The sequence below is a fragment of the Cupressus sempervirens genome, chromosome 2, assembly GCF_028749045.1.
Source record: "Cupressus sempervirens isolate cs-2001-9-10 chromosome 2, ASM2874904v1, whole genome shotgun sequence".
Taxonomy (NCBI): Eukaryota; Viridiplantae; Streptophyta; class Pinopsida; order Cupressales; family Cupressaceae; genus Cupressus; species Cupressus sempervirens.
Window position 1 is genome coordinate 703,850,371 of NC_143119.1, and position 21,875 is coordinate 703,872,245.

Here is a 21,875-nt window from a genome sequence, read left to right on the forward strand (position 1 = left end):
TCAAGTGTTAGTCCCCCACATGACACAGTCAAGTCAATAGAAACTATTATTGTCAAGGATGTTCCTAATGCATCAACTCAGAATATCAATCCACTAAATATAAATGACTTGAAGAAAATATTGGACCAATCTATACTACATGCTAAGTTATGTGATAATCTAGTCTTGGTGAGTGTAGATGAGCTCCAAAAGGTAGTAACTGACACCACAAGGGATAAGATGAATCTACAAGAACCACCTTCTACCATCACTTCAGTTGCTCAACTGTAACCTTTGATTAAAACTATAGTAGATATGCCCTCTAAGGCTGATACACTTGTGAAAGTTGTTACTCTTGAGAAAAAGTGGGAAGAAGAAAAAGATGCAAATGGATAGTAGGAAGAAGGACAAATAAATTCATCTATACCTAAAGCACAAGGACAGAGTGCTATTCAAGTCATTGTATTAGACAAGAGCCAATCTGAAGAAGTTGAGAAAACAACTGAGGTAATGGAGCAAGAAGCCATCCAGGCATTGGTAACTCTACCAACATCTGACACTTCTCCTACAATAGTTCTTCAGAAGCTAAACACAAAAGCGATACCATTGTAGATCTTAGTGCTAGGCTCAAGCTCTTCAAAAGTTGATAATGTAACTCACTATGGTGATATCACTTTAGATGAAGAGATAGTTATTCCTAAATTTGACTATGACACAATGAAAATAGATCAAATAAGCATTTTACAACAAGTTTTAGAGAAGAAGAAGCATCAAGAAAGGCTTAGGAAAGAATATATGCAAAAGAAAGCACTGCAAGAAATTAAAGACATCTTTTTAGATGCATTTAGCTTGCCTACTCCTAAAGAAACTAAGCCATTATTAGAAAAAAATTTAGACATAGTGGAAAAGGTCAACAATGAAGACATTGATACAAGTGCCAAACTTTTAGAGTGGTTAGAAAAGAAATTCCAAAGCAAGGTAAATGAGAAGATATCTAGTGACATAGCACTGACTCAAGTTGCATTAGCAACAAAGGTTGAGGATGTGAAGAAGGTACTTGAGAACATATTCTCATTGTACACCAAATTGTGTTACCCTACACTCTTCACCCAAGAGACTAGACATCATATTCTGAGCTTGGAGAGTAATCTAAACATATTAGGTGCAAGGTTACCTCAAAATCTAGCTCAAAGTGAGAACCATTTTAATACATTGCTTCAAATAAAAATTCAATTAGATATATTAATAGAAGAAGAGGCTAGCATAAGAGCCAAATTGACAAGTATACATGCATCTGTCACCCCTCATATGGAGATACTACACAAGGAGCTAGGCTATGCATAAACTTTGCTAAAGAAAGACCCCAATCTTTCTACTCTAGATGACCTAGTACACCTTGCTATCAAGCTTGTTATGCATATCAAGTCACTAGATGTTGCATGTGACAACTGGGATGTAGCTCTAAAAATCATAATGCAAGTCAATGAATCATTTTTGGACAAACACACTATCTATGTATAGCCCATTTGACATAAGTGTCAAAAAGGGGGAGATAGAATACAAGGGATAGAATATAAAGGGAGAGAAGGTCCTATGGGGAGATAGATAAAAAGGGGGAGATAGCAAAAAGGATGAGAATATCTTATGAGGAAGAATAAAGAAAGAGAGAGTTATACATTTTTTAGAAATATAATGAAGACATAGAAACGGAGTAGAATCAAGCATGGAAGAGTATAAGTGCATTAAAGTAAAGTAGTATCAGTCAATACAGGAAAATATACTTAGAATGGAGAATAGATTTTGGATACAGAATAGACATATTAACTCAGGGTGTGTTATAAATTTTGAGGTATATAGGTTATTGCAAAATTTTGAAGATTTTGAAGTTTTGTATATAAGTTGAGCCATGGATATGTAATAATTGAGAAGATTAGATTGATTATGTATATTCAAGTGTTTTTGTAACTCATGTCAAAGGGGGAGATTGTTGATCTCAGATTGGTTTTGAAAAGTGAGTGTCAAAACACTTAAGACATTTACTTAGTTCATGCCAAGCTAGTAATACATGTCGAGTACAACTTGTAAATATTAGACCATGCTAAGTTGCAATGAGTGTTGAGTCACTCAAGTGCTAATAAGATATACCATGCTAAGTGATTCAAGTGCTAAGTAAATAGTAGATGTTGAGTAGTTCAGGTGCCAAATCAGAACAATGTATATCGAGCATCAGAGACTACATATGCTGAGTGACACAGATTGGACATATTTGTTTTTTATGGCACAAACAACTATATAAACTATTTTTTAGCCAACCTAAGAATAGATTTTGATCTTTTAGAGATAAGGAAGAATCTACATGCAAATTCCCTATGCAATTACATGTAGCCAATCAAAAAATGAGAAGGTTTAAGTGGCAAAATGGATGAATCTTAGCCATAGATTCATACCTAACCCTAAGCCACCTAAGTCTTCTTAAGGAGAATGAAACAATAAATTTTTAAAAGAGTTGAGAACATTGAAAAGGATTGAATGATCAAATTGGAGGAGTGAATAAGATAGTTTGTAGAGCATTCAAGGTGACTTAGTAGTAAGAGTGAATTGTAGAATTAATTAAGTGAAGAATAGAGGATAAAGGATACAACATTGATACACTAGATCATGAGGATTAATAAAATATTGGATAAAGGTGACTTGTTATCAGAAAAGAAAGTGCCAATCACAAGATCTATGCTGAGACACTATGACATGTGATTTTAGTTAAATCTCTTAACAAGCTATATGAAATCCTTTAACAAGGTGCTTACTTAATTGTAATTTGAAGTCCTCTAACAAGGCACTCTTCTAATAGGGTGTTGAAATCCTCTAACAAGGTGGGACTTAATAGTCTTTGTAAGCCTTTAATAGGATAGATCTTGATTCATGGTCAAACCAGTGTAACCTTAATTGGATACACTTTATTGCTGCAGTAGTGAATATTTGTGGGTGTCATTCCCACCCTAGTTTTACCTAACCAAGCTATAGCTTCAACAACTACCAAAAAACATAGAAGCTAGTAGAGATGAAAAGAATTCTTCATGTAAGTTTGGTTCACTGATTATCTACATATTCTTCTATGTCCAAAATACATTTCCTACATTTGGAAAGGTAGTATGGAAGTCCAAATAGTCTATTACCCAATAGATAGGTGAATTCATTGAAAAATTAGGAGAAAATTTTGAGTTGGTAATGACTAGTCATTTTGAAGACTTCAAGAAATCAATGAAGTAGAGATCAAGAATTCTTGTATCTCTAGTAAAGAAACATTATAATGATGTTTGTTTCCTAGTAGGTGTTGACTATACCTATGTTCAAGAAGCTGTCCCAAGGGTTAGATGGTTGAGACCATTACCATATGAGATAAATGTTGATGAGGTATCAACAACCATCACTACATTATTGGTGGAAGAGATTGAAAAGGATGCTACATCCTTTGGGAATTATGATGAATCCAAATCAAGGATAAACATAAACTTGCAAACTCCCACCATCATCATAAAGAAGAACAAAATGATGAAGAAACTGGAGGAAAACTTTGGTGAAGGAGAAGAAGTAGAAGGTTAAGGACCTTTATAGCTTACACAAGGACAAGGAGAAGATCAAGCTTTAGAGGACAAAGAGGAAGATGAGAAAGAATAAGAGAAAATTGAAAAGAATAAGAAGGCACAAAAAAAGAAAGTGGCAAAGAAAGAACAACAAAAGCCAACTACACCTTTGACAAGGTCAAGCACAAGGGCTACAGCTATACAAGCCAAGCAAGCACAATCTGCCAAAGGGAAAAGAAAGGATGATATAGTAGAGTTGAGAGTGCCTCAAAAAAAATAAGAAGGAAGTACAAAATTAAAGTGGAATTAGATGATAAAAGGATAGAATTAGATGGCAATGGTCTATTCAAAGTGGTAAGCCACAATCCTTCATCTAATATTGAAAATCTATGTGAGAATGGAAAGAGCAATGTAGACTTATCTGGATTCACACATATTAATTTTGATAAGTTAGACAATGGAGATAATCATAATACCAAAGAATCTATTTATGACATGATGGCTACTTGTAAGACAACTCCTTTAGAGATTTCCAACTCAATACCTAAAAATCTATCTTAAAGAGTTGAGAAAAAATGGAAGTTTAGTATGCAGACTAAAAAACAAATCAAGGAGACTACTTTAGCTTAAGTTTTGTTTGAATTTTATAAGAAAATGATCACAAAGGCTATAGAGAAACAAAAAGAGAGATTTTATCCTAAACATAGAGCCTTTCATATTTTGAGAAGTAGAGTTGAACATGTGGTAAACTATAGAAAATTACTTTGGAATACAATCCATGGGTTGGCCACAATAGTTTTTGAAGAGAAACAAGAACAAGTGAAGGACGACATAGTTCAGGAAGATGCACAGGATGAAAATGTGCTAAGCACTAGTCCTCTACATTGAGAGAAAGAGATTAAATAGGACTCAATGACTATTAAGGACATACCTAATAACTCTACATAGAATTTAAATCCATTTTGTGAGGAAAATTTAAAGAAACTACAATGGGAATCCACCAATATTACTATTCCATGCACAAATCCTATATTGGTAAGGATTGATGAATCTCAAAAGGTTGAGATTGTATCCACTCAGATCCAAAAAAAAGACACATCTATTATGCTCACACATGTTGTTGAAGTTAAGGAAAAGGATAGAAAGATGAACTTTACCAAGCACCATCTTCAATGCCTATTATTTTAATTGAGATGAAGGAGAATGAGGAAAATACCCCAACTACATTACTATCAAGTCTACAAAGCTTAGGGTTTCTAGCACTTGTCATAATTGAAAAAGAGGGTAATAAAGTGAAAGAGGATAAAGAAGAGAATCCTACACTCACCTCACTAAATTCCATTGAAGATCAGGAGGTTGAACAAAAGGAAGAGGATAAAGTGACTGCTAAGACAAAGGATAAGGTAGCCATTTAGTTGTTGGTCACTTTACTAGTCACTACACTTCCTCCCAATAGCCAAACTCTTCAAAGGTTGACTACTCAATCTACACCATTAAAAATATCAAGGTCAAGTACAAGTACACCTAAGAGTGATGAGACTAGATCATTTGAGGATCTGAGTTTTGATGAAGTGATTGTTCTACCCCAATTTATCCAACAAAAGTCACACTTGAATAAATGACTATTCTTCAAGAGGCTCTATAGAGGAAATTGAGGTGAGAAATCTTGAGAAGGGAGCATAAGAAAAAATAGGTTCTACATGATATTTGAGATATTTTTGTAGATGCTTTTGATATTTTAGATTCATTTTCCAATAAGCTGATCTTAGAGAAACTTTCAAATATATTTGATAAGATAAAGGATGAAGATATAGAGACAAATGTAAAGTTATTGGAATGGTTTGAAAGGAAATTTCACACTAAGGTTATGGACTAGATATCTAGTTCCATTGCACTAAAACAAGTTGATTTATGAACTAAGATAGAGTGTGTGAAGAAAGCTTTGGATAACATTTTCTCTTTGTATAGAAAATTATATGATGTTGATATCTTTACTAAAGAAACTCAATAGTCAATTGACTAGTTGGAAGGAGATTTACAATTAATAGGTACTACATTGAGGCAATCTCCTCACTCTAGTCAAGTTCATTTTTAGAAATTATTGATGATACAACGTAGGCTTGTCAAGTTGCAAGAAAAGGATGTAAATATAAGATCAACTTTGATTGACATTCAATCCATGTTGACCCACACATGGAAGTTTTGTAGAAGGAACTAGCCTTTGTTGAAACATTGATGAAGAAAGATTCTCATCTTTCTACACAAGACGGTAATACAGATTCAATATTTAGATGGAGCCAATGGTAATTGTGGTTCCTCTTTGGTAATAATAATGGAACTACATAAGCTATTTTTGTACAAATACACTATAATGTACCACCCAAATGACATAAGTGTCAAAAAAGGGGGATTTTGTAAATTTTGGAAAATTTTGTTAAGGCATATATCTACTTAGAAGGAGTTATAGAGATAAAATGAAGTATTTACTTAGGGGGAGTAACATATCAAGGTAACAACAACATTTTTGCAAATTTTGAAGGTTTTAAATTTTTTTATAGAAGCTGAATAGAGATGATTAATTGTCTAACTTATGTATAAACTAAGATTGTATATGCCATGACAAAGTGTTTTTGTCACTCATGTCAAAGGGGGAGATTGCTAATCTCAATATCGTTTTGAAAATGTAGTGACAAAATACTTAGTCATTATCTAGCAAAGAATAGTGCAAGCCAAGTACATAGTATATGTTGAGCATAAGCCTCTAGACAATACATACTGAGTAATATGATAGTTAGTGTTGAGCACTAGTATGTACCGAGAATTCAGTGTGTGCCTAGTCACTCAAGTGCCAAGAAAATAAAAGGAGTTGAGTAAATAGTGTGTACCAAGTGATTCAAGTACTAATAAAGAGTAACTATCAAGCCATTTAGAAGTTGAGTATCACTATAAAGAGCACAGTGAAGGCCAAGCATTAGAGTCTACTAATGACGAGTCACCAATCTTTGACATAGATGTTTGTTATGGAACAAACTTCTATGTAAACCATTTTTGGCTAACATAAGAATGAATTTTTGATATTAAGAAATAAGGATATAAAGACATTATAAATCACTATGCCAATACATGTAACAATCAGATAAAGGGAAGTGTTAGGTGGAAATAAGGATCAACTACAATTGTTGATTATGTCCTAGCCCATCTCCATAATGCTGACTTAAAGAGGTAAACCCAAAGAGGGAATAATCATGATGCAAAGAAAAGTATGACATGCACAAGGAGAGGAATGCTTAGAGTATAGAGAACATTTCATGGGGAAATAATGGCTAAGTTATTTAACTACAATGTAGAATCAATTTGACAAGAACAAAGATAACCAATGAAAGGATAAAGAAAATAGATCTAATCAAGAAGATCAAGATATAACTAGTAAAAAGATAAGCAATGAAAGGATAAATAAAATAGATTTGATCAAGAGGATCAAGATGTAACTAGTAAAGAAGAGATCTAACATCAAGTAGCAAGGTGATAACCAAAGGATCAGGTTCTGCATCATTTTGATAGGTGATACAAAGTAAATCTCTGAATAGAGTAGTCCTAATAGACTTTTGTAAATCTCCTAATGAAGTTCTTACTTAATTGTGAGTTTAAATCCTTTAGTCAAGGTGAGACCTAATAGTCTTGTAAGCCTTTAACAAGGAAGAACTTTCACATGGTACATCATAGTTTGTGATCAAAACTTTGTATCTATAATTGGCCACACTTTACAATTGCAATAGTGAAAATTTGTGGGTGTGATCCCCACCCTAGTTTTACCTTCTCATTGGAGGGTTTCTAATTAATCAAAATCTTATGTGTTATTTGTTGATTTACATTATGCTTTGGATGTGATGCATGATTACTTATTTTACTTATCATGTTAAGTTATGAGATGAATGAATGGTCAATTATTTTAATGGTAAAAGTTTTAAGTGCTGATTCACCACTCCCCCTCTCACAACTTACTTTCCCATTCTTATCTCCAACACAAGGTTTTGTAGAACAATTGTTAACTGAGAAGGTGAATCATGATAGGTCACCCCTACAGCTAAGGTGCCATCCCCATTAGACATTATCATTAGGCCTAATTATTAGATGAATGTTTCTTTTGATAATGAGAAGTCTAGACTTAAAAAAATTGCTATTTTTGTTATTGCATTAGATATGTCAAGATTTCCCTCTAGAAACTTCCTAAATGAATGGTTGTGTAGGGTTTGGGTTAATAAACTTGGGTTTCAATTCTCATATTTTAGACTAGTTTAGAAAGGTCTCTTTATTTTCTTTTTCTCCAATTCTGAATTCCACACAACATAGTAAATAGGCAGTTTTGGAGGGTTGGCAATGTGGATTTCAGGGTTGTGTCCTGGACATTGGACATGGGCAATGAAAAAATCCTTACTCTATTAGCACCTAGATGGATTTTGGTTGGAAACTCACCTCTCATTATTTTGAATTTGTTACCCTATGCTCTTGTACTAGTGGGCAAAGTCCTTGACATTTATAAGTCTCCCACGCTAGTTCCCAATACAGATGCCAGGGTTTTTCCTTCCTTCAACCTAGGCTTAAATTTACCTAAGAAAATATGATTTGACATTAGTTATTATAAAATCTATTATCCTATTATCTACCTTAGAGATTTCAATATGTTCTTTTGTTCTGAAGACTTGGCCACTGAAAAAGGAATTGCCCATTGCTGGCTAAGAACCCTAATTTGACCCTTAAAGAAGTTAAACCTGAGGACCCTATCATGAACCTTGAGGATTCTTGAACACTTTCCCTGAATGTGAGGGAGATGATCATGGAGAATCCTATACCATTTCTATTATAACACCTTAGAAATATCTCTACTACCCTAGATGACTTTAGAGATGCCTTTGCTAAGTAGTTGCACCCACTAAAGTCTCAGACTCCCAGCTTAGAGATATTGAAAATATCTTAGAGGTTAAGGGGATGGAATTTAGAATTACAATTCCTAAGTTGGTCACAAGGATGAGGACCCATAATTCTCAATAAATATCTTTGGATAGGATCAATGCTAAGAAAAAAGTTTTGAGGAAGAATTCTTCTCTAGGTCACAACAAAAGTTACCATGTCTACAACCCTAAAACTACAATGATAGAAGTTGTTGATTCTCCTGAACCTAGTTTTATAGAGAGGAATAGGATTGATTCCTCTCTAAAAAGGCCTATAAACCCTAATTCAAAGGTGGACTTGGAGCCCAAGGAAGTGCAAGAGCATTCAAATACTTTGGCCTAGATTAGGGGTCCATATAAAAAGGATAATTTAAATAACTTCTTGTTGAGTATTATCCTGACCCCTCCTCCCTTTTCTCCTCCATATTTGGAGTGGGATTTTTAGAACAACTAGTCCACCAATATAACTAAGAGGGGGTGGGGGTGAATTGGTTATCCAAATAATATCATAATTATCAACCTTATTAAAATTTAACCATATGAGCAATATAATGAAAAACCACAACAAGATACTCATGCACAATTGATAACACTAGATATGTTAACTAGGGAAACCCTTGATTAGAAGGAAAACCTTGGTGGAGATTGTACCCACAAGATGATGTACTAATATAAATATTCCTTGTTAGAGGATGAACCCTATTAGGAGTCTATAACAACATTCAATACGTATGAGTCCTTGTTAGGAGAGTTTAGGAGATTCCAACCTTGTTAGGAGTTGTAGAAGACAAATGGACCCACTATCCAAATAGCTTAAGGGGAAAGACCAATAAACCCAATTTCCAAATGATCTCTATATTATTCCTTGAAAAATAATAGAAATGAATAGTACTTCCTTCCTTTGTCTCTATCCTATCAACTCAACTTTTTCTCCTTGTAGTCTTGTAACCATATCACAAATCTTGAGTCTAATAATCACTTATATTGCTTAATTTCATTCACCAAACACTCTACTCCTTTTTGCATTTCATATTCAATATAATGATAACTTATACTACTACATTACAAATAATGAAAACATCTTTCATTTATATCCTATCTTTAAAATAATTCCTTGAGTTAGCCTTGAGGCTTTTCCAATTAATTATAATAAGATAATTAATTAGTTCATCATTACAATAGCACTTTTAGCTCAGAGTCTATGCAACTTCTAATACATATGATATTAGGGCTTGCTCACTCACTAATGTCATCATCAGACTATCTTATGTCACTGGTTGATCATGTATCTCTAGATTATATCTCTATTAGAAAATATAATACACACATAAACAATTAGTTCTTAGGTACTTTATCTCTATACTGCTCTCTTTAAATCAAGCATATCTTCTAGACATATTTGCCTTAGGTACTATGCATTGAACCTTAACATCATGACATTGTATAGAAAATTTCCATGAACATGTGTCACTAGATAATTAAAACATTGTCTGTACAACTAAGATCTATGTATGTTTCTCTGTCAGTCTTCATAGACTTACTACTATGTTGATATCAATGACAAACACACTCATGAAAACACCATGTCAACCATGCTAAAATTCTCCCCAAGTATTCTAGAAATTTCTAAGATACTCCCCTAAAGGAATATCATTAGCATTCATGCAAACAAGGATTACAGCCTAAAGAAAGAGTATTCACTAATACTTCTCATCCCCCTAACAAGATCAGTGTGGGATCTATTAATCCCAAAGTTGTAGATGTTGGATCTAATTTAAATAACTTCAGCCCTCATAATGAAGAAATTGGGAATATCGATGGTGGTGTAGAATTTGATCTGCCTTTTAAAGTTGAAGAACCAGTGCATAAGAAGAAGAGAGGAAGGAGATCTTCTAAAAATGAACCCTCCCTATCAGATAAAGGTCCTCTCACTAAGAGAAAAAAAGGGGTAGCCCCCCCCCTCCCCATGGGAAAGGAACCCCTGACCCTTCAAAAATAATACAAGAGAGCTACTTGAATGTTTAAAAAAATTCTATGTACCCATGCAATCAGAAGGAAATGGTCTGGAATGCAAGGAATGAAGTGTGCCTCTTAGAATGTCAAAGGGCTAGAATTCTTTGATAGGAAGTATATTGTGAAAATATTCTGTAAGAAGGTTGGGGATATTGATATTTTGTATCTATAGAAGATCAAGGTTGTAGGGTTCCAGCTTGAGATCATCGTCAAGTGCATTTGGAAGGATGCAACTTCATTTTTTGCCAAGCATTAATGAGGTACAGGTAGAATGACTATCTTGGTAGGAAATAGATGGAAAAAATGTCACAAGATAGGGGATTACCACAAGTAATATGGTTGCATGGATTACCTTGAAGCACCTTGAGTGGGAATTCAGTGTTTGTTCAATCTATGCACCTAATGACCACATTGGTAGAATCAGCCTATGGAAAGAGCTCATAGAGCTCCCTAGCATAACTTAGATTTTTTTGTGGACTTCAATTGGTTGAAAGGCCTTAGAACAAGATGGAGGGGTTGGGGGGGGGGGGAGATTTGAGTGAAAAGGCAATGAACATTTTTATTGGCAAAGAATGTTACACAAAATCAACTTGTTCAATCCTTTGGTAGGGAGTAAATGGTAAGGAAAAGTAATTTGGTTTACATAGTCCAATTATGAGAGAGGAGACAAGAAAATCTATTCTAGGTCTAATCAAGAGTACTTAAATAATGACTTTTTTGAATGTGAGAATAACCATGCATAAAGAAATGTCCAAGTTGTTTCATTTTTTCATCTCTAATCATCACCCTATTCTCAATCACATTTTCACATTCACTAACTCTGCCTCTTCAATAATAAGGCCCAAGGATTTCCTATTAACACCTCCTTGTTATAGGAGGAAGTGATTGTTAGAATGATTTATAATAACAAAGTGGTGGGGTGAATCAGTTATCCTCAAGCCCAGATGTACCAATTCAACTTTTAAACACTTCACATAATTTAGATCTAAACATTCAATAGCTTGGTATCTATAGAAGATAATTACTAACATAAAATTGCAGTCCACTATCATAATGGTAGCAAACTTGCAAAAGGTAAAACATTAATAGGGTATGCGTAGTATCATGGTGTGGTAAAAATTGTCAATTTGAAAAATATGTAGTTTTGAAACCTCTCAAGTCATTTGAAAATCATTCCAACTTTTTCCCACCCATCCTAATGCTAAATGAAAATAATTAATACCTTTATAAGGCCTATTATATCTTTTGATATAAACCCTATATGGTAAACTTAAAAATCATCCCAAAAATGTGTTTTTGTCATGTTCTTGTTTGTTTTTTACTTCACACATGTAGTTGATGAATTTTTTTTCACCAAATTTTGATGAAATGAAAAAGGGTTTCTTAAGAATGTTCTTAGCTTTCCATAAATGTAAGGTTTGTCAAATTACAAGTTCCATAAGTAATTATTACTTATTTTCTAATGGAGTTACGTACAAAGTGCTGATTGACACACTACTTGAAAAATAACTATAACTTTCAAATTGTACAATTTTTTTAAATCCAAAAGATGCATCACATTCTTTATTTCTTTTTCTATAAGGAAAAAATAAATAAAAAATAAATTTTGCAGATTTTTGAATTAGTTATGGTGAGTAGACACAAGAGTTTTTTAATTCAAAAAATACTAAAATAAAAAATTAATAATTAATAATTAATTTAGAATAAAATACCAAAAAATATGTGACACATCTAGGCATGAGTCTACTTCTTATATGTAGAAAATTATTTAAAAATATTATCATTTGGTTTTGATTAAGGTGGTTAAACATATGTCTACTTCTTATTTTGTCATGAATTTTTTGTTCTATTGCATTAAACTTCAATATTTTGAGGAATCAATTTTTATTTTTTTCAAATAAGGTTTAGTAGTTTAGAAACTAAATTCAATTTTTTGGAGATTTTTTTCTCTCAACTTTTTGATATAAATTTTATAACAAGTAGAAAATTGCATGTCAAGTTGACATAACCTTGATTTGTTGAATTTTTATTGCCACTTAAGAGCATAGTTTGGTTGACCGTGATCCTGCACATACCCAATAGTAAAATTTCTTAAATGATGTCCACACAAGTATGATACTAGGATTTAATGTGTAAACCCAATTTAGGAAAACCACTTGGAACATGTCACCAAGTTTTTCACTCTTCTAAAGTGAGCTTTGTTAGGATCACAATAATCTTTAAGAAACCCCTATACAAAAAAAATATAAAATATTGGCAAATCTTTCATTATTTTGAAAAAAAAAAAAAATCTATTCATGAATTTTTCAAAAAATTTAATTTTAAATATTATTTATATAGGCAATTATTTTGGAATCATAATTTTTGTATAGAAAATATTGGTGAATCTCAATAATAATAGAAATATCATTAATCACCATAGAATATTACAAATGAAAATTGAATATTTTTCAACTCATAGAATATTATGAGGATCATTACATTATATTTTAAATCAATAGTGAAATCTAAATATTGGTGATATTTCCCTAAAGTAGCTAATAATTATCAATACAAAAAATATATAAAATATTGGCAAATCTTTCATTATTTTGAAAAAAAAAAAAAAAAAAATTCTATTCATGAATTTTTCAAAAAATTTAATTTTAAATATTATTTATATAGGCGATTATTTTGGAATCATAATTTTTGTATAGAAAATATTGGTGAATCTCAATAATAATAGAAATATCATTAATCACCATAGAATATATTTTTTTTTTAGTAGGCAAAAGTGGCAAGCCACTATAATATTTTATTAATCTGATTCAACGAGGTCAACTGGGAAAGAATCAGTGAAGAAAACCGAGCATTGTCCCTAATGTATACATAGTTTTAGATATTTTGAATAAATAATTATAAAGGGTGAATCAAGTACCACCCATCAGTATATCTAGAACTGAATATCACCTTCCTTCAAATTGGTATACATGAGCACGATCCAGCAAACTTATCTTCCTAAATTATTTTTTTGAGGGCAACATGTTTCTCAATTATGGATAAAGGGTGAAGTGATGAAATCAACAACACATCACAACCCAAATTCGAAAGAAAATCCGCAACATGGTTTCCTTCCCTATAGGTGTGTGAAATACAAACATCCAAGCACTCATCTAGGAGCCTCCAAATTTGAATAAGAATATATTTTAACTTCCAAGAGAGGATAGTCCTATGAATATAGGCATTAATAATGATAGAGGAGTCCCCTTCAATATGTAGCAACCGAAAATTACCTTATTTTTCTAAAATAAGACCAGCTAACAGAGCTTGTGCCTTTGCCATGTTATTTGTATTAATAGGCAAAGGGGATACTGTAATTGCCACAACATCTCCATTTGAATTTCTAATACATGCACCAAAACCAGAAGGGCCAAGATTACCTATTGATGCGCCATCAAAATTCAATTTCCAATATCCTTCACCTGGTGGCCTCCATCCTATTTGCTTATGAGATAATGAAGAAGTGGAAGAATTACCAATTTTCCAACCATTTGAAAAATAAATGTTTCCATCTTTGAATAATTTGAGAGTCCCAAGTGTAGACACCTAAAAACCTTTAGAAAATAAAGTATGTTTATTTTTTGAAAAATTCCTGATGACACCATCATTTATTAATTAATTATTTATTTAATTAATTAATTTATTTTTATGCCATTAAATCCCTTTATCTTTATTAAAAATATTTAATTAAGGAATCCCTCCCAAAAATGTTTAAATCTTATTTAAACATTATTTCCTTATTTATTAATTATTTAATTAATAAATTGACCAAAAAACCCAAAATAAATAAAAAATTTATTTTTTGCCCAAAACTTGGCCAATTTCCTTAAGACCACTAACCTCTTCCAAAATCTTCTAATCCTTCTTTAATTTTAATTAAAGGCTAATCCCATCATTTCCTACCCCTAATCCCAACTCAAAATATTTAATTAAGATTAAATATTAATGCTCATGTTTATTAAAAAAGTTTTAATAAATATCTCCTCAACCCAAACCCTTGAAATAAATAAAACTTTATTTCCTAAAAATCTAATTTATCCTCATCCTAAGAAGTTCTAGACTCTTCTAGAAAGTCTTCATCCTCATCCTAGGAAATTCTAGACTATTCTAGAAAGTCTTTATCCTCATCCAAAGTCTAGACTCTTCTTGAAGATGTCTTTAAACCTAATCCTAATCCCCTCCTAACCTTGTTGCATTCCCTAAAAATGGGTTAAGACTTACTAACCCAAGCCAAAGTTAACAAATATCTCCTCTTTCACCCGCCCTCATTAAATGCCATCCACTTTCCTATCCCTAAGCTAATCCTAAACCATCCTAATCCATCCTCTAATCATTTGCACAATCCTAAGCAAGCTTAAAACCCTCCTAATCAAGCCCAAGTTGAAATTGCTCTCATCTCCCTCAAAATATCTCAACCATAAAACTTTATGAAGCCTACTAGGCCATAAATGTCTCTTCCAAGCCCTTTTATTGCTCTTACAAGCCATTATGAGGGTCTTTATGAAGATTTTATCCCTTGAGCCTCCTTTGTTGACTCATCCTTCCCCTTTCTTCCATCCTCTCACCCTGTGACATGTGTCACTCCTTGATTGGCTATAAGGAAGCACAATCCATGTGCTCTCTTCTCATGCAATCTGAGCCCTCCATGAGCTTTTTCCCATCCTTGCATCTTAGCCCTCAATCCCTCAAGCCTCTTGCCTATAAATTGGATCCTTCCCCTTTGCAAAATAACAAAATCCATGAAGTAAAGTCATAATGCCATTTTAAGAAGCCATTTTACATCAAAACCATACACTCACACCCAAATTCCAACTCCATTTGAAGCCCTTTTTGAAGCATAAGCTTGAGCATACATCCTATCTATTTAGACAAAGCCACTCAACGAGAGAGCTTCTTATTGAGAGAGTCCATTAATGGCTCATATTCTCAATTGAGAGCTCATCTTAGTCTATCTTGAAGTTTATGAATTTTGTTTAGTTTGTAGAAGCTTTATTTAAATTTGGTTTCTATTAGCATACTAACATTGCTCATATACATTTTGGCACACCCGGTGGGACCTCGCATGGGTCATCTTCATTAACTTTTTTAGTCAAGTTTTGTATGTCATTTGCTGATTTTGGCTAATTTTGCTTGTTTTTTTGATTGGTAGGATTGTATAAATTGGTTTTTTAGGTCCACATGAGCATGAAGAAGACAAAGGAACTCATAGTCTATCTCATAGTATTTGCAAATTTTTCAAGCTTATAGGTGGACAAAGCACTTGGAATTCTTCTACCTCTTCTTGTCTATATTCTTCTTATTCCATCTACTTCTTCTTCTTCTTCTTGTGGGAGATCTTGGCCATTTTTTTTTTAAGGAAGCAAAATCATACACACTTCTTTTTAGTGCTTAAAATGAACCCCCTAATCATACTTAAATCCATTAAAAAATTTAAAATTTGCAAAAAAGAAAAAATCTTTTAACAAGTGAAACTAAACCAATCCAATCATTTGCATCCTTGCAACATCAAGGTTTTAGATGCATTCATGCAAAGTTAGGAACACTTCATTTTTGGGAATTTAAAAAGAACTTCAAGTTTCCATTTCAAAAGTTTCAAAATCAACACTAAGTGCACACTAAAATCTAAATCAAACTCAAAGCATCAATCAAGGATAAAATGAACCTCATTTGTAAATATTTTAAAGTTCTTTTAAAAATCTCATGAAAACTAAGAGTCCTAAATGGTTGCCAAAAATTGTCCTAAAAGCTTTGTTATTTGTTCCAAACAAATGTCTTGTTGCAAAATCTTGAATGTTTCTTAGGTTTTTTATGCATCAAAACAATCTAGGAATATCATTTTTGGGCTTAAAATATGCAAACTAGAACACAAAATCTTGAATGAAAACCAAAGTCCAAAGAGTCATTTTCACTTTTGAGTCTAAAACAATCTTGAATGATCTAAGGTTTAAACAAAGCACTTCAAAGTTCTTAAAACAACACACAAAATCTCAATCTTGAATGCTCAAAGGAAAAAACTTGAATGTTTAATCACTTGTCTTTGAATGCATGTTGCTAAAATCACTCTTGAGTGCCATGGATTAAAATCAAGTTTGTTCTTTTTTATGAATGCATGATTAAAACAACAAATCCAATCTTGAATGCCAAGGATCAATTAACCATTGCAATATCAAACACTTCATTTGGAGCTTCTAAAATTGAACAAAACAAATCTCTTTTCCACATGCAATTTAGGTAAAGTTTGATTTTTGGACATTTAAAAAACTTTGTTAAGTTAAATACAAATGTACAAAAATCAATTTGAGTAGTTCCTTGGACTCACCTCTTTTCTAATCACCCATCAATTCAACCATTGGTTGCAATCTCAGCGCCATTTATGGGGATGGGTCTACTTGAAAAAGGTGTTAAATTTTCCACAATCTAACTCACTCACTTGGTCTTTGAACGTTTGCTTTAACTTTATCAAAAAATTTAAATGACCAAAACTCTAGATTAAATCGATCACACTTCAAGTTTGGGCACTAAAATTGAACAACTATTGACGTGGAGGGCCTTCGAGTGCACGCTTGACAAATCGAGTCTCACACATCTTTGCTTTGGGCTTAAAACAAAATCACACCAACTCTTGAATGCTTTAAAGAAAATTAATCGATACTTGATGTGGAGGGCCTCCGGGCATGTGAGTTTGCTTTTGTTGACCCTAACTCTTCTTCTTGTTTGCATTCTTCGATCGATTTACTTTTGTTGGAACTTCAAGTTGGAATTGAACATTGTCTCTTAAACATGACTTGCAAAGTCTAGATTAGCACACATAAGAGTCAGTTGGTAAAAGAGCAAGCATGTTTTTTTTAGCCTAAGGTCATCCAAGTCTTCTCTCCCCTTGTCATCTTTTGAGGCCATCTTGGGTGCATAAGATTAGGATCCAAAACTTTGTTTCTTTTTAGGAGGCCTGCTTGGGGATTTTATCACCCCTTGGATGACCTCAACTCCCGCGTTCTGGCAAAGTATAAGAACTGGGAGGTGAATCGAAAGACACCTCTCTTGGGATCAAGATTTTGTCACTCAGGCTAAACCTCAAAGAACTTTATACCCTTGAGAAGTGAAAGAGGAGAAGTGGGTTACTGCTCCTCTCAGCTGTGTGACATCTTTTTGGTTTCATCTACGGATTTGGGCCTCACGTACCTTGGGTATATTGAGGACTCCCTAGCTAAACCAACGATCAGCCTTGTAGACAACCATCTAAGATGTTAATGTGTTTGAAGTGACTGATCGAAGAATTTGTAAAACATACACACTCCTTGGCGCAAGTATCACATTCTGGGAATCAAAACTTCTATCTGGTTGTTTCTATCTATTGCTTGGTCTTTTACTTATTGAATGCATGTTTGCCAAACTTGGTCAATCCTAGCTTATAACACACTTAGCATAGTCACTGCCTATTCCAGAAGTTGAATAAGTTGAAAAAAAATAACTGAGGTCTCTCAAAGCCAAGCAGATTCAAGAATTGATGTCAGAGCAACCCAAATCCATACAGAAGTTCCACAAAGTTAAACTCAAACCATCTCAGGCATACCAAGAACTTTCAGCCAAGAGAAAAGAACTAACACCAAGTCCTTGAATTGCCAAACTCTACAAAGCAGAGGATAAAGCTGTCGACAAAGCACTTCAAGAGGTCTAGTTAGAGCGCACCATCAAATTTAGCCAACATCCAGGAGTTAATCCTGCTTATGCCTTACCAACTAGGCATGATTTCTATGATTAGACACCCTTGTTTCTCCACACCTTCTTGGATAAGCTTCACCTTAGAGTCATCTTTGTAGAAAAGTCAGCCATCTTAGGTTATCCCCTTAAGCATTATTAGCTCATCCATCTCATTTAGGACCAAACCATCTAGCCAGCAATCCAAAAACTGCACATCTAAGCTTTCAAAATTGTTGTCACCTTGCTAAAAGTTTGCCATTCCTAAAATCTTTTAAAACCACCAATCTCACCAAGGTTATCCCTTTGACAAAGCTTTGTCTAGGGTAATCTAGCTTTGCCACTTGTTATCCCTCATCACGTTGAACTAAAGGTTGGGATCCACAAGTGGTCAATCTCATGTTCTTCCTAAAGGATCATCAGTCTATCCTTAAGTTGACACAATCACCACCAAGCTTGCACATAGGAAAATAGACCTTTTGTGCTTTGGCAACATATCTTTAAAGTTAGAATCCCTAACCCAATCCTCCTTAGGTTTTGTCATATAGCTTTGCCTCAACCTAGGAAATCATTTGCATAGAAAAGCCTTCCTCCCTTTTACATCCACCAGCATTTGTTGCATCTCATCCCTAGGAGCATTTTTCATGCCACCCGTCACTCGCTTAGCCAAGAAGAAAGAAACAATGGAGCCCTATCATTTGGATCGAACAGCCTCACCCCCCTTGAGCACTCAGCCATCCTTCAGCCCAGAGAAAGCTATGCCATCATCTACTGACATTGAAGCTTTCATGAACCAACCAGGAAATGCAGTATTGGTAAACGCCATTATAGACAAGAACAAAGAGACAATCATGGCTAATTTTTGAAGGGAAAATGTAGGAACCTTTGAATTTGGAAGACCCCCTCCATTATCAGATCCATCTCACCCATTTTTTGAGCAACTGCCACCACCCATAGGCTCTTATGATCCAAATTATCCTCAATATATGCCAAAGAAGAGCCTCCAGCCAATCCATATGATCCAACAGACCCAAACATACCATCATCCACCCAAGTTGAAATCTCCATGCTGCAAGCCAACCCAGCCACCACCACTCCATCCTTGGTTCATACCTCTCCGCTCCATACCCCCTTTACCCAAAACACCTCACCATTCACGCCCTTCACTATTGCTGCTATTGCTCCCCAACCTAGCCTTCCAAATCCACCCATCTCCCAAATTAGTGCTAGCATCTTTGGCCAACCTCAAAAATATAAAATAGGGATGCTACCCATGGGGCCAAGTAATCAACCTTTCATCACCCCCAGCTTGTTCACCATAGCCCAAAGAACAATCCCATCATTTCCATTAGGTCTTGGGAGCTCAGTTCCATCAGCCACAAATTCACAAGCTACTACCCTCACTCCACAAAGCTATCAAACCCCACAAGCTACTACCAATGTTTTTCCTAGCTCTCAAGTGACCCAAGCTCCCACCACCACTCTACCAAGCTTCCAAATCCAGCCACCAAGCTATCAAACCCCATCAATTCCATTTCCTAGCTTTCAATTCCCACCACTTCCACCACCAACTAATCCATTACCTCCTATTACCAACTACTTTTCAATGCCACTTCTAGGAGGTAACCCACCAATCCAGCCAACCACCAATTATTTGTAGGTACCATCCCAAATGGGGGCGCAACCCACATACCTTGGTCAAACCCCACAAGCCCCCTGATCCTTTCCCCAAGCTTCACAACCATCTTATACCTTACCTCCACAAAGCCATTCATTTATCCCACAACCAACTTATGTTCCTCAATCCCAACCTCAAATCCCATATCAATAGCAAGCCTCGCAACACATGCAACAATATGCGCCACCTCCCCTTCAACAACGCATCATCCACCATGTAGCTGCCCAAAAAATGTAAAATCCCTATCAGAAAATCCCTCACAGCCATCCATATTCAATGGCCCCATCTAGCGCATACCTACCTCAAGACACTCCTACATTGGGGGCACCCCATCCATCACCTATCAATTCAGAATGGGAGCAAATGAAGACAGCTCTGAAAGCCATCCAAGAAGGGAATGATCCAAAGACATTCAAGTTTGAGAATGTGTGTCCTTACCCATTTGACAGAGCCATTACCATGACACCATTTCCCAAACACTTTGAGGTACCCAAATTTGACAAATTCAGAGGAAAAGGAGACCCTGTCACACATATCAAAGAATTTTACATGCACTGCCAGGACGTGGCATACAATGATGTCTTCCTCTTGTGCCTTTTTCCCAAAAGCTTGGCTGGACTAGCTCTTGAATGATTTTACAGAATCCCCTATGGCACAATTAAAAACTTTGCTGAATTATCTGAGGCATTCGTAGCCCAAAATGCACATCTTGTTGAAACAGAGCTATCAATAGTTGACCTTGTTCACACTAAGCAAAAAGGTGGAGAAAGCCTTGCCGAATACTTGCAAAGATGGAAAACCCTTACCACCTACATATCCTGCACCTTGCCAGAGCGCCATGTGGTGAAAATGTTTATTGATAATGCCCATCCCAGCTTGGCTCACCACATGACCATGAACTGTTTGTAGACCTATAAAGATATCAAATAGAAAGGAATGATCCTTGAGCAAGGACTCATTAAAGATGGTGTGATCAATATTTACAAAGAGGCCAACCGAAATCAATCACATTCCAATGACAATTCTAGCTATTGGAACAAAAACAAGCATGTTGCAACAGATGGCTTCACTGACACCAGACATGTGAATATTGTTGGTTCTTCTCACAACCAGTCCAACCCACCCTATCAACCAAACAATCAGCAAGCTATCAACTACCAACAACAGAATAACCACGGCTATCAAAACCACAATCCAAGACCAAATTTTCAAGGGTCTAGCAATCAAGCTAATGCCATCAATGTAGCTGCAGGACAAAAGCCCAGATTCCAACCTACACTTAGAAACTATAAACCCCTTGGTGAGCCATTGGATGTCATTTTTGAGAAATTAGTCAAGGAAAACCTCATCAAATTTCCTCCTACCAAGAAAATTGACCCAAGCCAATCGAAAGCTGCATGGTACAAAGACAATGAGTACTGCAAATTTCATAGGGTAAAAGGTCACACTACCCTTAGATGCATGAAACTGAAAGACTATGTGCAGGACCTCATTGATAGGAAGGAAATCACTGTTGGTGCCCAAACCTCTCCCAATGTAGGCTTATAGATCTATCAAAATGCTTTTCCTCCACACAACAACCAAAATCTTGGAAAAGCACCTATCCAAACCAACAACATGGGAAGAACAATGACCACACTTCATCCTATATAGACTATGGTAGCCTTATAGGTTGTATATTTGAGAAAGATCCTTCTATCAATGTTATCAATATCCAAGGACCAAACAATGAGTGTGCAGTCACCACTCGAAGAGCCCGATTTAACATTGCAGGCCCACCCATTTCTCTAGCACCATCAGCTCCATCAAAAAGCCAGTACAATATCTTGGAACACCTTGGGAACATGCCAGCCCAAATCTCCATTTTAGACCTTCTTTGCACTAGTCCTGTGTATAAGAACATCCTTGACAGTGCTCTCATAGAATCTTGTGTCCCTTCTG